This window comes from Pinus tabuliformis, chromosome 4_1 (assembly GCF_031772625.1).
Source record: "Pinus tabuliformis cultivar Carrire ecotype Pingquan chromosome 4_1, CPIR1, whole genome shotgun sequence".
NCBI lineage: Eukaryota > Viridiplantae > Streptophyta > Pinopsida > Pinales > Pinaceae > Pinus > Pinus tabuliformis.
In genome coordinates, this window is record NC_142303.1 from 906,473,884 (window position 1) to 906,492,499 (window position 18,616).

At 38.4% G+C, this 18,616-nt stretch overlaps 1 protein-coding gene across 3 annotated transcripts in view; it reads left to right on the forward strand.

The window, feature by feature from the left end:
* The window catches only part of LOC149179081 (protein CELLULOSE SYNTHASE INTERACTIVE 1-like), a 156,654-nt gene that overhangs the window by 102,589 nt on the left and 35,449 nt on the right, over positions 1-18,616 (forward strand). The gene's annotated exons all lie outside the window — the stretch shown is intronic.

Below are 18,616 nucleotides of genomic sequence, written 5' to 3' on the forward strand. Positions count from 1 at the left end.
GTGAAGATATTGGAAAGATTTGGGATGGTGGATTGCAAGCCTGTGACTACCTCGATGGAACTTAACTTCAAGAAGTTATGTGGTAGTGCTGCCAGACTTGAATTGGGAAATGCCTCTGAGTATCGTCAACTCATAGGAGCACTAATGTTCTTGGTGAACTCCCGTCCGGACATATGTTTTGCAGTTAATACGTTGAGCCAATATATGGTTGAGCCTCATCATATACATTGGATTGGTGCCAAGAATCTTCTAAGATATCTTCAGGGCACAATCACTCATGGACTGAGATACATTGCCGGAGATGTGAGGCTGCATGGTTATTTTGATGCTGATTGGGCCGACAGTGTGGTGGATCGCAAGAGCACTTCTGGGTGTTGTTTTTCTTTGGGTTCTGCTTCGATATCCTGGATGAGCAGGAAGCAGAAATTGGTTGCCTTGAGCACTGCTGAGGCCAAATATATAGCTGCTAGTATGGCCTCTTGTGAAGCTGTGTAGTTGATGAAGCTCTTCAGTGAGCTGTTTGGACATGTGCTGGATACCATCGTGATCCTCTGTGACAACCAGCCCTCTGTGACAACCAGAGTGGGATTCGATTATAAGACAATGTCGTGTTTCATGATCACTCCAAGCATATAGATATCAAGTACCACTTTATCCTGGATATGGTACAACGAGGAGCAATAAGGCTCCATCACATTGGGACTGATGAGCAGGTCGCCGATATTTTGACAAAGTCCCTGGGGAAGGTCAAGTTCTTGGCCTTTCGAGAATGACTTGGAGTCGTGGAGAGACCCTCTTGTGAGGGTCCTGTGTGATATGGACATTTAGCTCTAGGAGCTCCGGGGGGCTTGGTGTACTTCTTGGAGCGATGAGAAACCATAGGGTGAGTGGTTCAACCTTCCACTAGTGGTTTGCTGTGTACAAGGTGAGTGGTTCAGCCTTCCCCTGTGATACCCTTGGTGACATGTAGGCAAGATGAGTGGTTCATCCTTTTCCTGCTGAGACATCCTACCCATGCAGTCTCAGACTCATGGGAAGTACCTCTCATCTGGCCAATGAGTAGGGAAATGAGGATAGGGACTATAGTACTACCGATGGATGCATCGTGTACTACCGTACTCCCTATGCTAGAATGACAGATATTGATTTGGGATCAATTGGAACTGACTTCGGGTCAGTAAGAGTGGTATGAGACACTCTCTTTTGATTGGAATTGACTTCAAGCTAGTAAGAGTGGTATGAGACACTCTCTTTTACCTGGGACTGACTTCGGGTCAGTAGAGAATGGTATGATACATTCTCGATCACTTCTTCTTCATAGTTCAACAGAGCAGAGCAATGCATTGATGGCAGAGATAGTACAAATTGGCAGATGGATTAGTAGATGGCCTAGTTGAGAGGGAGTGTTAAAATTGGCAACTAGGGCCAAACTCCACATGGGTCATCTTATTTATGACAGTTGATATTTTTTTTGGATTCCTCTCTCTGAGAGGTTTAGGATTGGTCTAAAAATCATCCGATTTCGACATGTACAAATGAAGATATGAATTTATTTATATTATGGACAAATTGTCAAGGTTGGCTAGGAATCAAAACAAGCATTCAAACCCCCAACTCATTCTCAACGTTGCATATAAAAGGAGAAGACCTCAAGTCATTTTATTATCATCTCATCTTCACAGATCTCTCTCTCCTCATTTGATTGGGTACGCATATTTGGGCAGCTATCTCTCACACGTGCAAAGGAAGAAGGACAGATTCTGTTTGACTGTGTTGACCAGCGTTGACCGAGTTGCAGGATTGTTGTTTGACAACGTTGACTTGTTTTGATTGCGGTTTGGGTGAGGTGTCTCTGTCCTAACTGGCCGTAGATCTAGGCACTGCAATCGAGGCAATCTGACCTCTCATTTGACCAATGTTGACTGCACTAGGGCTGGCCGCAGTTTGACTTTTGTTGATGAGTGTTTGACTGGATTTTTTCGGACTGTTTTGGGCTGATTGAGCTTGCTATTGGAGGTCAAAGTTGACTGGGTTTGACCGAGCTGATTAGAGGAAGAATTCTGTCCCGTTTGACCAGTGTTGACTTTTCTGGTTAGTGCTTTTTCCTGCTGCTGTCATAAATGATCAGATTTGTAAATTATACTATCTCTCTCTGCTGAACTATCAAATAATATAAGAAGAATTGATCAAGGGTTTCCCCCCATTGGGGTTTGTCCCTCGCTAGTGCCACATCTTGTGTCCTCTTGTCTTGGCTTGTCTTCTATTGTTTATGTTTATGTTCTATCTTCATTTTACTATCATGTTGATGTGATTGCTAAATTGGATATTGATATTGGGCTAATAAAGAAATTGAAGTAAATGGCTCTTAAGCATAGAACATACCATTGTTACCTAAAATTAACAAGTTTCTCTCAAAAGGAAGGCATAGATTATGAAGAAACCTTTGCACCCACTGCAAGGTATACTACCATTAGATCTTTGGTTTTGTTGGCTGCTACAATGGGATGGAACATCCATCAAATGGACGTGAAGACAACATTTCTAAATGAGACCATCAATGAGGAAGTATACATTGAGCAACCCGAAGGCTTTGAAGAAAATAGTAGGGACACTCATGTCTGTAGACTCAAGAAGGCCCTGTATGGTTTGAAACAAGCTCCTAGGGCATGGTATGCAAGAATGGATGCATGCCTTCTGAGAATTGGGTTCGTAAAAAGTTTCGCTGATCCTAATCTCTACATCTAGGTTGTGAATAATGAGCCAACCATTATTCTGTTGTATATGAATGATCTATTCATCACATGTGTGGAGAGGAATACAAGAATGTAAGAAGATGCTAGCAACTGAATTTGAGACGAAGGATCTAGGAATGATGCACTATTACCTAGGTCTGGAAGTATGGCAAAATCCTGGGGAGATATATTTGGGGCAAGGAAAGTACATCATCAAGTTGTTGCAAAAATTTGGGATGATGGATTCCAAACCCATGACTACTCCTATGATCACCAATCTCTAGAAGTTGAAGAGATCTAACTCAAGTCTCATGGATCCTACCTCCTATTGTCAGTTGGTAGGTTATGTGATGTATCTGGTAAACACTAGGCCGAATATATGTTTTGCTGTGAACATCCTCAGTCAGTTTCAGTTGGAGCCTCGTCATGATCACTGGATAACTGCCAAGCATATATTGAGATATCTTTGTGGTACGATACATCACTGCCTAAAGTACAATAGCAAGGAAGTCAAATTGATTGGCTTCACAAATTCAGATTGGGGTGGCAGTGAGACCGATGGGAGAAGCGCTACCAGAGGATGCTTAGTTTGGGATCTGCCATGATATTATGGATGAGTAGAAAGCAAGATCCTGTTGCTTTGAGTAGTTTTGAAGCAGAGTACATGGTTGCATGTGAAGTAGGAAAGGAGGTTGTATGGTTGAGGAAGCTTCTGACATATTTGTTCGAGAAGCCTCTAGATCCTACTGTGATTAATTGTGATAATCAAAGTTGTATCAAGATGTCTAGAGATCTCGTGTTTCATGCTAGGACGAAGCATATCAACAATAATTTCCACTATATTAGGAACTTGGTGAAGGATGGGATCGTGAAGCTACAATATGTCTCGACAGATGATCATGTAGCTGATATACTAACAAATTCTTTTCCTAATAAGAAGTTTGAGTATCTTAGAAGCATGCTTGGTTTAGTTGATATTGCTGATTCGGTTGATGATGATAAAAGTTTGGAAGAGATTTGTTAAGGCCTTGTGTGTAAGACAAATTTCTTGGGAGGACATCTGGTTGACACTATATGTTGATGTCTAGTTCCCAAAGTAGGGAGCGTGGCATTGGTCATGTAGCTCTGACCTCAGATACACGCCTAGATCCCTGGGTTGATGGTTAGTAAGCCTGATGGTACCTAGAGAGGCTGAAATCTTTAGTCTATCTTAGTCCCACTTGGACAGATTGCTTTGGTCAAGAATCTAGTCCGTAGCATTGCGGTGCCTAAACTGTTGAGAGACCTTGGATAGTGTTCCCTGGTCAGGAATCTAGTCCATGGCATTGCGGTGCCTAAACTATTCATAGTTCATATAGTTTGAGACCTTCCGAATGAATACCTCCCTAGTTAAGAGGGAGTGTTGAAAAATGTAACTAGGTTCGGTCTTCATAAAATGTATTAGTAAAAATAATTTTTATTATTGTTACAATGGCTTATTAAAGCATGGGTTTCATGCTTGGGTCATCATTTTATTAGTCAAAGTCCCCATTGAGCACTCCTAGGATTAGTAAAGAGTCAATAGAGTCATTGTATATTTTATGAGACCCTTCTTAAGCTTTCGAACGATGTAAAAAGAATTATGTTTGTGTCAAAAATAAATTATGTAACCTCCACACTAATTTGGCCTCAAGGAAGGCAATTCGACCTCATTGGAAGGCTATATATACATATTTCAAGGCAATTCGATTTCATTTGAGCATCTCACTCTCAAAAGCATAGTTCGATCTTTGGAAGCTGGAAGTTGGATGCTGGAAGATTGGAAGAAGTGCGAAGTTGAAGGAAGGGTCCAAAAGGAGCACGAGTTTGTTCTAGGTGAAGGAGAAGAAGAAAATCAAAATTTTGGTGCCTCTCTCTCTTGTGTGGGTTGGTTTAGGAGATCGAAGTCTCCTAGTCGAGGTCTAAGCTACTTGTGACGCTGAAAGCTGCCAAGTTGAAGTTCTAGGGTCGAAGTGTTGCTGCTGCTAGGTCGAAGGTTGGATCGAAGAAGGAGAGGTTGGCTTGGTGTGGAGGAGGTCTTTGTCTAGTGAGAAGAGTCTCAAGGAATTGAAGGAAGAAATTTTTGACTGGGCTTTCCCCTAGATAGGGGTTTTTCCCTAGCAGAGTGCCTACATCTTGTGTCTTGTGTTTTTGTGATCTTAATGCACACATAATTTGGTAATTGCTTGATGAAAGATAATATAACAAATAAGTAAAAGAAGCCAACATAATTCACAAGTAATTATCAAGAAAGAGAAATCTAACCCTAATCCTACTAGTATTGATTACTCAACACTTGTGATTGAGTGTGTTCCGAATGATGTTGAACTGCTCCTTTATATAGCCTTCTCATGACTATAATATGCCCTCCCTCTCAACTTGGGAGGTATACTCTTTTCTTTATCCAGACTCCCTCTTAGGGATTCATAGTTTTAGAAACCGGAACCAATGACCAGACCGGTCCAGCTAATAAATCGGGTTTCAAACCGGAACCGGTAAAACCGGGACTGGTCAGATCTCAATGAACCGATCTTTAAAATAATAAATGAAATAATTAGTTTTTAATTAAAAAAACTACTTTTAAGATTTAAAACCATGATTCCAAACCAATAGAAACAAAATATGCAAGGTTTTCTCATCTATATACCATGTAAAGGTGAATATATCAAAATGGCACCGAGTGCAATACATATCAACAACAAAATACATAATCAATGAGGCTCTAAATGGCCTCTAGAGTTCGAAAACAATGCTCTAAGCTATGGGGCCACTGACCTACTACAAGTCTACATATCAGTGATCAACAACATGATCACTCCTCATCATGATCAAACTCATCACCACTACTGGACAAGAGATCATAACCATGAACTACATAAATAATATGGCTCAGAGTTTGAGGACTCCTAAAACTCCTCTACAACTTTAGTAGTAGTAGTAGTAGTAGCAAAAATAGACATCAAAACTACAAATCACTGATCAACATGGTCACTCATGAAACTCATCATTGATTCAGCGCTACTAGAAATGGGATCATCAACAAGAGATACATAAACATCATCTAGCTCAAAGTCTTCAGACTTGGATTGCTCGACCTTATAACATGATAGAAATTGAAAAGTTTTAACATGCCTAACCAATGATTTGGGTTTGAGTGAAGGGTTCATCTCCTCAACCTTATAATGTGGTAGAAAAAGATTAACATGCCTAAATAGTTGTTTTCCTTTGAGTGAAGGGTACATTCCTGTTAAGGCCATGGTAGAGGAGTTCAACAATCAATACCACCAATATCAACAAAGTTCAACAATCAATGCCACCAACATCAAGGTTATTAAAGGGCTTCATGCTCTTGATCAAATGCCAATCTCATACCCTTACGCATGATAGAATCAAAATGGAAACATTGCAAACCTCCAAACCATGAAATCCTGAAAACCATTAAGTCTGTTGAATTTTGAGTGAAATCTAAAATTCTAGTTTCTCCATATGAAATCCATTGTGGTCAAAACCACTCTCAAACATCCTGAGTCATTTCATGGTAATGTTAAAAATTTAAGTAAAAGGAGGAACCATTAATTGCCAACATTGTTAGGGTTGAGATGTGTCAAGCAAATGAGAGGGTAGGCATGCTTTTCTTGGAGGGACTATTTTTGGAGGAAAACAACGCCAAATTTCCCTCAAAACAACTTCAACACTCACAAAACTGCATTCTGTGGGGTCAACCGCCCTAGCAATAAACCGACCGGTTTATGATGGAACCTGCCAGTTTGACCATACTCTGGTTGGTTCCATTGTAAACCGACCGGTTTGGTCTGGTTTTTGTGAAATTTTGGTGAAATGGACCCTTCAACCAGGTTTTTTGGTTGGTTTGACCCGATCACCCAATGAATCGGTCGGTTTGACAGGTTTCCAGTTCAAGACGACCGATTTTTAAAACTATGGGGAGATCAACTTCTTTCTATGACATTGGAGAATCTTTTATGGCTTCCATCCTTCTTATCAGAGTCATCTTGATCATCATTTCATATAACTTCCGTCATCATGCTTATCTTACGAATACCAACTTAGACAACAAGTACAACCAAATACATACATATAGAAGCATGAAGTTAAGTATAATAATGGAAGCATTAGACTTTAGACAACAACTACCTAAGCTTAGTTAGGTTCATAATCAACAAGAGACACATACTTTTATATTTCAACTTCTTGCTAGGGTTTTGTCATAAACCCTAGACTAGGACTTCGAGCAACTTCATCAAGATAACAATCTTTATTATATCTAGGGTCTTAATATTTTTAGAGATATGACATACTTTAATATATTGCAAACCCTAGAAGAAATTCAAACAAGTATAGTTCTACAATGCATCCAACATCTTTAGAATTCATATGTTAGACTTCTACTAGATTTAATGCAAACCCTAGATTCCATACATGAGACACTAAGCCTTAGATGACAACAATCAAAATAATCATAACACAATCTAAGGTTTCAACGATACAACAAACAATTACTAGGGTTTGTTGTCAACCCTAGATTTTTATCATAACGGAAACAATATTACCATATCCTAGAATATCAAACTTCTACTAGGGCTTAGTTACAAACCCTAGAACTTATCAACAATGACCTTAGCACAAATACATATCTAGGATAATCATGCACAAACATATCATAACACATATAGGACAAACTCACACAAATTTCAATACATTTAAAGTCAGACATATAATGATCTTGATTAGGCTAGGGTTTTGATCAGACAGACAAATCATACACCTAGGGTTTCATTCCTAGAAACCAGATCTCGATACATAAGCGTCTTTACTCATAAAACCTAATTTACCAAAACCTCAAGGTCTAGGAACACATTACCATCCAACCCTTAAGGACTAGGGTTTCCATAACAATACTAAGGCACCAAACATGACATTATCATCAAAACCCCAAACATCAAGAGAACAATATTTTTCTAGATTTCATTAGTATCCCTAAGTAGACTAGGTTTTATCACATTAACATTGGCATACCCTAGGTTAGGGTTTTACAGAGAACCTATTAGGGTTCCACAAACATAATGATTTTAATGAGGGTAGATTTATTCTAATGATTAATCTACCAAACAAGAATCTCTATGTTTCAAAGGTCCTAGACATAACACTTGTTAGTAATGTAAAGCGGATTCCTAAAATGAATGAGTATACCTTTATAACGAAGAGAAACAAAAAATTATAGTCTAAGACATACCTTTGAGTTTGGACAAACCTTATAGGACATCAATTTCAATGCTTTGTCTTGTGAGATCTACTCCATAGCCCTTGAGCATATCAAGCAAGCTTTTCCTAAACAAGGAAAGTATAAAGAAATGTTATTAGCATCTAGCATAAATATATCTAGATGAGAAAAGGAAATACAAATATAAAAGATAATACAAGGAGTAAGATACTTATCTTTGGTAAATGGTGAGGTCTCCCTCTTAATCCAATCTCGAGGGATACCTATAAATTTAACAAAACAATTCAACAATATGTTTCCAAAGAATGTTAAACCTATAAGTGCTAGAAATCAAAATACAAAATAATTCAAAAACTTAAAGTAGAAGGGCTTAGTAGTATAAGTCCTTTATTTCCAATTCTTCGGTCTTGTGCTTCTTTGGAGATCCTACTTCGGCAACATTTGCATGACCTCTATTTCTCTTTCTATTTCTTAGATTTTCAGGACAATCCCTTTTATAGTGACCCATCTTGTGACAGTTGTAGCATTCGATTTTGGATATGTCTATCTTCCTTCTAGGCCCTTTAGACTTCTTGAATGATCCTTTGTTCTTGTGATGAGCGAAATAGACATTTGAAACTTTTTCTTCTTCATTCTCTTTGTTGCTTACTAGAGAAATTCTGACTTCTTCCTGATTGCACGCATTCCATAGTTGTTTGAATGTAGGGGTCTCTTTCCAGCTGTTGAGAGCTGATGAGAAGGCACTCCATGATGTTGGTAAACGTAGAAGTGCAATGATTACAAGATCCTTCTTCGGTACTATCTCTCAATTGCTTGGAGTTCATCTCTTAATCTAGCTATTTTCACAAAGAAAGATGCCACAGTGTCTTCCTTTGTCATCTTTATAGATCTTAGTTCATTTTTAAGACTTGCTATTTAACCAAGATTCTTGGTAGTGAATAATTTGGATAATGCCTCATGCATCCCTTGAGCAGAACCTATGTTGGATATATAAGGAATGAGGTTATCCTTTATTCCATCCACCATTAGTGTCATGGCCTATATTTCTATTTCCCTGAGTTTTGCCTTTCTCATTTGTAGGCTTCTTCACTTTTCCTTTGACTAGATCCAAAACTTTATTTTTTTCGAGGATGAGGTCTATCCTCTTCTTCCAAGCCCTTGTAGTTAGATGCTCCTAGTTTGTTTTCTCCCTTTATTGAGTTAGACATTGTCCTTGAAGGTGATAGACTCGAATTCTTATATGATTCTTTTGATGACCCTTATTCAGAGCTTCTAAGAACTCCTTGTTCTCCTTTCAATAGATATTTGAGCTTCCTTTTTCCCTTCTTCACCTTAGTTCTGACAACATGTTAGAAAATCAGAAAGGCGGAAATATTTTCTTTATATAGATAATTACTTGTGACTTTCTTATCTTTATGTTCTTCTTTTATCTTTTAGTCCATTAAGAAATTACCAAGACAATAACACAAAGATCACAGACTTCAGATATAGGCGGAAAACCAGGGAAAAACCTATATTTAGGGGAAAACCCAGTCAACACTCTTCCTTAATAACTTCCAAAGATAGTCCAAGACTCTTGACAAACTTCCTCCACACCAAGTCAACCTTTTCTTCTTTCTGTAGATGATAACCTTTTCAATAATAACTTCGACCTAGCAGTAACAACTTGTAGTAGCAACAGAACTTCGACCGAGCAGTTAGTCCAACAACAACTTCGACCCAACAGTTAGCCCAACAACAACTTCGACCCAACAGTTAGCCTAGCAACTTCGACCCAACAGTTAGCCCAACAACAACTTTGATCCAGTAGCAACACTTCGACCCTACAATAGTAGACCAGAAAATCCACACGAGTGAGGGAGAGAGACAAACCCAAAAACTTTGATCTTCCTTCTTCCAGCAAATCTCCTCCTCTTCCGCAACTTTGCACTTTTTTTGCTCTTCTTCTTGGATATCGAACTTGAGTAAGTGAGAGTGCTCCAAATGAATTCGAACTGCTTGTATATATACCCTTCTGGTGAGGTCGAATTACCCTGTTTGAGGCTGACTTGATCTCCTTGAGGCCGACTTGGTGTGGAGGTGACAAATACCTTATTTGACTCAATAATAAATCTTTTTACATGATTCAAAAGCCCAAGAAGGGTCTCTTTAAATGGACAATGACTCTAATGACTCAGAATAAATCCTAGAAGTCCTCAATGGGGACTTTGACCTAAAACATGATGACCCAAGCATGAAACCCATGCTTTAATAAGTCATATTAATGATAATAATTTTTTTTTCTTTCTATTGATAAATATATTTCATTGGAATTTAGAGTTGGAAGTATTTTGAAATGTAGATGACCAAACCTTCGGTGCCAAAGTTCACATGGAGTAATGTCAATGTGAACTAGGGCATGGTTTACGGGGGATATTAATCTTTAGAGCCTTCCTTCTTAGATACCAATCACTTTTTCTTGTTCTATGCTTGAGCCTTTTGCCCATACAACTACTTTACCATCAATGAAGGCTACTCTATCTCGTTTATCTTCTAAGCTTGAAATAGAAAGCGGATTTTTGTGCAAACCTGGAACAAATAGAATGTTGTTGAGGTGGATGTTGCTTCCATCTTTGAGCTTTAAGGATGATGATCCAATGCCTTTCACTGGATAGCTTTTGTTGTCTCCTAGTTCCACAGACTACACGGATTTTCCTTTTGACAAGGTCTTCAATTGGTGGGAGTGACCATTCATGTGCCTTGATGCACCGCTATCAATCAGCTGGATGTCTTCGTCTTGGAATGTCCTAGAGAGAGCTGAGAAGAGTCCCTCATCCCTTTCTTTGAGTGATACCTTCTTTGAAGAGAATATGAGACTCCATACTTCTTTGATACCTTTCTTGAGATGGCTTGCAATCTTCTTGATGACTTTCTTCATTGTAGAGGAGATCTTCATGATGCCCTTAGAGAACCAAAGCTCTGATACCATGTTGAGAATTCAATAGGGAAATGTATATGTTAATTCTCTTAACTTGATAATTGTTTGTGTTACCCTTTTACTTATTAGATTTGATCTTCCTTATTCCAGTGTGCAATATATCAAACAACTACCAAAACAGTAAGATCAATGACACAGTATATAGGCTGCAACCCAGGGCCAAAACCTCTCCTCTTGAGGGGAAAACCCAGAAATCTCTTCTTATCTTTCAGATCTTTCAATTGACAAATAACATGACCTAGATTGAGACAAATACCCTCCAAGATCAAGTCTTCCTTGACCTCCTGCTGCAATATTTTTGACCTCCCAGTAGATCCGAAATTTTGCTCCCCAGCAACTGCTGCTGCTTCTCTAGGAGACTTTGATCTCCCTCTAACAACCTTCCTCTTGACTTCACTTGCCTTGACTTGAGTCCTAGGGCTAGTAGGATGCCCTAAGAGACCTTCGCTTGCCTTCCCTTCTCTCTTGCCTTCAAAATCGAACTTCAGACTATCCCAGCGCAGAAACCCTAACTTCGCACTTCCAGAAGAATAGAGAGAGACCCAAACACTTCGACTTCTTCGTCCTTCTCTTCTTCACACTTCCTTCTTCAACTTTCTTCTTCTGCCTTCTTCGCATAAGAGATGAGTGAATGAATGATCCAAGTGGAGGACGCATTCCTCTTATATATAGGCTTCCTCAAGGGTGGACGTGGCTCTTCATGTAGGCCGACTTGATAGCTCATTAGGCCGACTTAATCTTGGAGGTATTTTGACACTTTCAAGACAAAATAATTTTTTCTTTACAATATACAATGCGCCTATAGGGTCTTCCATATATGACAATGACTCTTATACCTAGGACAAAACCTAGAAGCACTCAAAGGGTGCTTAACCTATAAAATAAAAGAACTTGAGCATGAAATTAATTTCTTTTTCATTTTACATTTATAAGAATACATTTCATACAATGAAGACCAAACCTAGTTACACATTTTTCAACATAGACTTCTTCTTCGATCTAAGGTTTCTCACTTAGATTTAGATCTCGACTTCACTTTGATATCCTTCAACTTGCTTTGGTTTCTTTCTCGAGATTCGATCCTTGAGTGTCCCTTGACAAGATGTCCTTCCTTAACTGTCACCTTAGCTTTGATACCATGTTGAGAAATCAAGGGCATCAAGTATTAGGTAATTTCTCTTCCATTAGTAACTGCTCGTGAATGCTTTTTACAACTTTACATTAGGATCTTCTTTTCTTAAGTTATTAGTGTCCTACTTCATCAAACAACTACTAATGCATGAACATAATAGACAAGAGACACAGAATGTATACTATGAGCCAGGACCAAAACCTCTCACTCTTTGAGAGGAAAACCCGTGCAAATTCTTCTTATAGAGATTCCAATTGACGAATACCAAGACCAAGACCCTTGACCTAGTTGCCACTCCAAGACCAAGACACAAGTTCTCTTGACTGTCTTTTGCTCTTTTCCTCTTCTTGATTCCTCTTCCACTTTGACCTTCTTAACACTGAGACTACATCACTGTATTATCATCGAAAAACCTGATCATTGCACTGGGATCTTCATTACTGTAATACTACCGAGATCTTATCACTCGTAGGAGCACTGAGACCTCATGAACTATAATGATACCCAAACAATGATATCACCGAGACTGTGTCACTGTGGTGAGACTTCATCATTTTGTATATATTGCAAACTCTTGCTATAGTAGCACCGAAGATAAGAAATACTTGTCACTGTAATCCGAGTTCCTTTATCAAAATAGTTGTCACTACAATTGATATCCGAACTTGTCTCTTTATTTGTCACTGTAATTGTTATCCGAATCTCAGAGGTAAACCCGAACTCCTTGACTGTGAGATAGCACCAAACTTGTCTTTGCAATCCTGTATCCTTATCCGAGCTCCTCCAACGAACTTGCTTCTGCAATCTATCCGAACTTGTCTCTGCACTTTGTCACCCGAATTTCAAAGAGATCCGAACTTCTATCTCTGTGGAATAGGCCGAGGTGCCTATTTATAGTAGTCTGCCTATGAATATAAGCCGACATGACCTTATGAAGGGATGTGTGTCTAATTAGGCGAGCCGACACGAGTCTTCTACTTCATCTTGAGGCCGACTTGAAGAGGAGAACTTGTGCTTGTCTTTGGAGGGCTTCTTGACAATTCTATAGACATACATTTGTAATATGCCCAAGAAAGGTATGCCATTGACTACTTTTGACAAATCCTAAAGGCTCACAATGGGAGCTCTTGCTCATGAAACCCATGAAGCAAGCATTACAATAATAATTCTTATTTTTCTTCTTTACATCATTTACAAAATCATAATTACATGTCATTATAAAGACCAAACCTAGTTACACTTTTCAACGATGGTTTTCCGGTCTGTCGTCTAGTAATTGTTATCTCTTTTGTTTCATAGTCTTTTCCCATATGTCTTCTATATTTTGGAAATTAAGATATTAAAGCTGAACTCTGTTTATCAACTCAGTTTTACTAATACAAAATTGCTATATGTTTTCCACTTAGATATCTTAAAAAAAATTCATTAATTTCTTTGTTTTTGGTATTTATTCCTAGTTGCTTCTATCACAGTTAATGGATAAATTGTCTAAGAAAGTTGTTGCTACCTTGCCTTTGTATTCTGTTCATATAGCTTGTAAGCAGTGACTTGTTGTCAAACCGACTCCATGCCCAATGGTTTGTTATGCCCTTTTGCTATACCAACGTTGCTCAAATCCAATTAGATCTATTCAATGTGCTGAATACATAACCAATCATTTTGATTGAGTTATAGAAGGGATCCCCCTTTGGATTGAAAGGGCTAGCTTTCAATCCAAAAGATTGGTTAGAGGTTACCTTAGATTTTTTCTCGCAGCCAGGGTTTTCTCTAAGTGATAACATTTTGGTGCCGTAGCTGGGGCGGTGAAAGCTTCAAGCAAACATCCTGGAAGAATGACAATGATCAGAGTTGACTTCTGATGGTGAACAAAGGTCAAACACAAAGCGGTTGTGCACCATTCACTTGGCAACTCCATTGTCAAACAATCCAGAGTTCAGAACATCCATGGCGACTCCACTATCCAAAGAATTCAAAGTTTAAAGTACATATCTAGTTTCCTAATCAATCAAGATGACTAGGTATGTTGAAGATCTTTTTTCTATTGAAGGTTTTAAGGAATATTGGGACAATTTTGATGATGATCAAATTGATGAAGCCTTCTCAAGTTTCTTACCTATTTATTTAAAGTCATGCAAATGTAGTTTTGAGGATAAAATTCATTTCTTAGAAGCATTTGCTGAGAAACTTGAAAAGGATCTCGAAGCCTTAGAGATTCAAATACAATCCCATAATTCCCAATATCAGAATCGGTCTTTTGAAAGCCTTTTTTAGCCAAGTCAAGAGGAGGTAGTGCTGCCCTCGGTTGTCAAGATTGAAGAGTGTTTTATTTTTTGGAATGAGTTTGACAATTCACAGTTGAAGTCATGGTTTGACATAGTGAATAGATCTGAGAAATTCAACCATGATTATCCAGTCATTCAATACTTTGAGGGTCATCAAATAGATCATCATTTTTATGATCCCATAGTTGACTACATGGAGGGTTTTTTCAGTTTGAATTTTCAACCATTTTTTCCTTGTGGAGACAAATTACATCATGAGTTGCCTTTGCCACTATATTGTCCAGTTTTGATTTTTCTAAAGCATAGTAAAAAAGCCACAGTATTTGAGTAGCTACTGGATTGGTTGCATTGGCATTTTTGTATTATTTGATTGAGCAGTTATTTCAGTAGTTTAGTGTAGGATGAGTGTACAATAAGCTTGTTGGCCAAGCATTTATTTTCAGCCTACATTTTTCAGTTTCAGTTTACAATGTAGTGTATAGTTTAGTTTGGATTACAGTTTGGTTTTCAGTTGCAGAATAAGCGCAGGTTGCAAGTTGTAGTTGTTGAGTTGGGATCAGCCCAATGGATCAGGCTTCTGGTTTATAGGGCTTCTCGCTGCCTTCTATGATTGAAAACATCCCCATGATGCCAACTATTATCACATTGTTTAGTCTAAAATTTTTTAAAAGCGCTGACAACGGGAGTGTCAGCACAAATTTGTAATAAACAAGGTTAAATCGTTAACACTCTTTGTAAAAATGGCCAGCTATATATATATATATATATATATATATATATATATATATATATATATTTATATATTTGTCCTGTAAAAGGCGGTAAATTTGGGCACGGTTTTCAAACAGTTGGAAATGAATTTTCCAAATTTGAAAGAGGTTTTTGTAGAAAACGGAGCCAGTAACAAAAACCTCTCTCAGTGTTTACACCGTTGTCACGGTTTGAAAGATTCGAAGGGATCTTTTGTCGAAAATAGAGCCATTAACAAAAACATCTCTCAATTTTTACACAGGTTTCACGGTTTGAACGATTCGAAGGGATCTTTGAACCCTATTTTTCAGGATTTTGCAATCCTGTTTTAGTAACTGTTTTCAAAATCAGATTCCGAACAAATGAGAATGAATTTTTCAAAACCGAAAGAGGTTTTTGTCGTTAACGAACCCATTTAAAAAAAACCTCTCTTGGTATTTTAACAACGATCATGGTTTTGGAGTTTCGAGGGGATCACCGGACCCTAATTTTCAGGATTTCGTGAGGAAAAGGCTCATGGACAGTTGTTGACTTGGATGCCACCTCATCAAATTCGAATTGATGATCCTTATCTCCAGCCATGACTCCAACAATAACATGATCTTTAGATGCAGATAGGCTTGGAAAGATGTTTATGTGCATGTATTTGAGAGATACGCTTTATCTCTTTTATTTTTAGCAATTTGTAATTAAGCATATGCTAGAAACTTGTTTTAGTTTGTAGTCTTTTCTATAAAGACAGGTTCTGTAAAATGAAACAGGGTTGGAATTTTTTGACAGAACTTTGATATATTTTGTATATAGTTTGACATTAATATAAGCTACTGTAACTGGTGTTATTTGTTCATAAATTCAGAGATTCTTGTGTGATGGTTTTCCAGTCTGTCTTCTAGTAATTATTATCTCTTTTGTTTCATAATATTTTCCCATATGTCTTCTACATTTTGGAAATTAAGTAATTAAAGCTGAACTCTATTTATCAACCCAGTTTTATTAATACCAAACTATTATATGTTTTCCACTTAGATATCTTAAACATAATTCATTAATTGCTCTATTTTTTGGTATTTATCCCTACTTGCTTCTATCACAGCTAAATGATAAATTGTTTAAGAAAGTTGTTGCTACCTTGCCTTTGTATTTTGTTCATATAGTTTGTAAGCAGTAACTTGTTTTCAAACAGACTCCATGCCCAATGGTTTGTTTTGGCCTTTTCCATACCAAGTTGCTCAAATCCAATTAGATCTAGTCAATGTGCTGAATACATAACCAGTCATTTTGACTAAGCTATAAAAGGGACCCTCCTTTGGATTGAAAGGGCTAGCTTTCAATCCAAAAGATTGGTTAGAGGTTACCTTAGAGTTTTTCCAACAACCAATTTTTTCTCTAAGTGATAATAGGACACACGTATGCAGGTTGAAGAAAGCCCTCTATGGGTTAAAGCAAGCCCCTAGGGCTTGGTATGAGAGGATTGATAGCTATCTCATGAAGCTGGGATTTACAAGGAGCTAAGCTGGTCCAAACTTATATTTCAAGGTTGAAAATGATATGCCACTTATTTTGGTCTTATATGTTGATGATCTATTTTTGACTGGTGCAGACCCTCTCATTTATCAATGTAAGAAGGTGTTGACTTCCGAATTCAAGATGAAGGACCTAGGATTGATGCATTTCTTCCTAGGCTTGGAGGTCTGGCAGAATCTAGGTGAGGTTTTCTTTTCTCAAGGAAAATATATTGTGAAGCTGTTAGAAAGATGTGGCTTGGTGGAATGCAACTCTGTCACTACATCGATGGGACTAAATTTCAAGAAGCTATGTGGAAGTGTTGCAAGTTCGGATTTGGCAAATCCTACTGAATATAGACAACTTGTGGGAGCTTTGATGTTCTTGGTGAACACACGACCGGACATATGCTTTGCTGTTAATACATTAAGTCAATTTATGGTTGAGCCTCATCATATACATTGGGTTGCTGCAAAGAATCTTTTGAGATATCTTCGTGGTACTATCAAACATGGACTAAGGTACACTGCCGAAAATTTGAGACTACATGGATATACTGATGCTGATTGGGCTGGAAGTGTGGTGGATAGAAAAAGCACATTTGGGTGTTGTTTCTCTTTGGGATTTGCTTCAATTTCATGGATGAGCTAGAAACAAAAATATGTTGCTCTAAGCACTGCTGAGGCTGAATATATTACAGCTAGTATGGCTTGTTGTGAAGCCATTTGGTTGAGGAAGCTCTTCAGTGAGCTATTTGAGCATGTGCTAGATACCACCATTATTTATTGCGATAACCAAAGTGGGATTCACCTTTCAAAGAATCTCGTGTTCCACGACTGATCCAAGCATATTGATATCAGGTACCACTTTATCTGGGATATGGTACAACATGGAGCAATAAGGCTCCAACACATCAAGATGGATGAACAAGTTCCTCACATCCTCACAAAGCCCTTGGGAAGGCCAAGTTCTTAGCCTTTAGAGAGAAACTTGGAGTCGTGGAAAGACCCTCCTACAAGGGTCCCACTTGAGTTGGACATTGAGCTCTAGCAGCCCCTAGGGGCTTGGGGTACTTCTTGGAGCAATATATGAGCACAGGGTGAGGATCACCTTCCCCTGTGGAGTACATACCCCAACATGTGAGCATAGGGTGAGTGGTTAACCTTCCCCTATGGAGTACGCTATATGAGAACAGGGTGAGTGGTTCACCTTCCCCTGTGGATACCCCAACATACATCCTACCCTTGCAGTCTGGGACTCTTGGGAAGTACCTCTCATTTGGCCAATGAGTTGGGAATAGATGGTTAGGGTTAAGTATTACTACCAACGGACACGTTAGGTACTATATTATTCCCGATGACTAGGATGCATGATGTTCAACAACTTGGTCATTAATTTTCAAGCTTGATAAGAGTTCTATCCCCTAGACATGAGGACTCTCCTCTGTGATTTTGACAAGGGTGGCAAGGTCTTGTGACCCAAGTTCCAACCTCTTTTAATCCTTTCTTATTGGTCTGTGAAATCAATCTTTAGCAGAGACGAGACAAAATGCAGAGATGGTACATGATGGACATGATGACATAGCAGTTGATGGATGATTGACAGGTGGAATTCTTTCCTAGTTGAGAGGGAGTGTTAAAGAATGCAACTAGGGGCTAATTCCCATCCTAGAAGCCCCTCTTTTGATGTCTCATCTCTCCATTGGATCACCCTTGACGGCATTCTTCTTCACCTAAAAAATTAGAATTTTTGCTCACTTACAATTGCCACATTTTCAAGTCGGCTCAAGTTTGCCCCTCTTCATTGTTGAGAATTTAATAGGGCAATGGTTATGATTAATTCTCTTTACTTGCTAACTTCTTGTGATGTTCTTTTACTTATTAGCTTTGTTACATATTATTATATTTGTGAATCATCAAACAACAACCAAAACAAGAAGAACAAGAACACAGAATATAGGCTGCAAGCCAAGGCCAAAACCTC